We start from the raw sequence: 1,827 nt of genomic DNA on the forward strand, positions 1-1,827 counted from the left end.
TATATATATATATAAGGGTTTACTAGCAACTAACTACTCCATTACAACTAATATTAAAATTTGTTCCTCATAGGACTCAGTAATGGAACTAACAACAACTAATTTTATATATATATAATTAATGCTAAATTTTCAGCAATGAATTTAATAACAAATTATCCGTTGTTAATTATATAAATCAGCAACCAATATTCCATTACTAATTACCATTGTCAGCAATAAATATTGCGTTACTAATCCATTACTGAGTAGCAATGAAAACTTTGATGCTTATCCATTGCTGATTGTCTGAATTTTTTAAATTATTTTTCTCATTTATTGATTTTTTTTAATTATTTATGGATATTTCAAAAAATTATAGATAAATATATAAAGAATAGAAATTAATTTTATAAAAAATAATAACTCAAATAAAGATAAATTTCACAATAAATTTTTAAATCTCATTAAACTTACATCAAAATAGATAAATTATAATTTAATAAATATACTCTATCATAAAAGTGGTGATTGGGGTGGTGGAGGAAACAAACCAAAATAATGTTGACCATCATAAGGTGGGACTAATATATAGTGGTCGAGGGTTAGATCAATATATTGAATTAGATAAAGGATACATAGGTGTTGTCATCTATAAAGCCACATGTGATGGCATAGATGAAGCCATATGTATCGCCATTCCTTGGTCCATATTTGATGTCCAAGCTTGGTATCTCATATTACTAAGAAATTTTTTGATTGAGGTCATCTCCTATTGTAATGATAAAATATGACAATCTCTTTCCTTTATTTGCTTTTTCTATGTCTGAATTTATGAGTTAGGAGGTGTTGACTCCATCGTATAGGATTATGAAGCACTCGTGCTACCCATGGATTTCAACATACTAGGTGCACCATATATTCTATTCTTTGTAACTCTTATAACTACACACCAAGCTGCTCTATCAAATAAAAGATGATTTTCTTGACTAGTTTCATATCTTGAAATCATTTTTTTATGTAATTCTTCTATAATAAAATTAAATATAATAATAAATTCATTTTAATTTTAAATAATACTTAAATTACATAAAAAAAAATACTTACAATAATTTTTTAAGATGTGTTATCTATGGATGTTTCAGGCTACTTGGCACTCTAATGCAACACCGAAAACACATCGTCCCATAAAGGTTCTTTTCCACCTATTTTTTCTTACTATCAACAAACCAAAAATATTAGAAAATATAAATATAAAAATTTGAAGTCTATTATAACAAATATAAACAATCCTCACCATGCTTGCTCGATATGATACAAATGACATTGTATCTCTAGAATGAGTCAAGAGTTAGCCACCCATTCATCAATTAGTCATCAAATCAATAGTTCCTAATTTTGAACTATAAAAGGAGGCATTTGCCATGCATTTAAGCATCTTAGTTTTTAGATCAAGATCATGTACTTACTTTCTTTCTTTGTATTGCTTATGTCTTCCTTTCATTAATATCAAGTTTATACTTTTCATTTCCTTTTCTTTACTTAGTTAACTTTTATCTTATTTATATTTTTATTTTGTTTATTTATTTATTTTTCTTTCATTATGTTTAGTTAAGTTTATTATGTAAAGGTGAAAAGGTTACACTAATAGTGTAAGAATAAAAAGAAGTTGATAAGACTTTGAGATGGAAGATTAACGTAAGGATTAAACAATGATAACAATAAGTGTTAAGATTAGAGGATTCACTAATAGTATGTCAAACAAGTATAGTATAAACTCTTATTATTTAATTGAAAACCACACATAAAGGAGGTTTCAATCAGATTATAAATTATTAACATGATTAT

Source organism: Populus euphratica, unplaced genomic scaffold (genome assembly GCF_000495115.2).
Source record: "Populus euphratica unplaced genomic scaffold, PopEup_1.0 scaffold1415.1, whole genome shotgun sequence".
Classification (NCBI taxonomy): Eukaryota; Viridiplantae; Streptophyta; class Magnoliopsida; order Malpighiales; family Salicaceae; genus Populus; species Populus euphratica.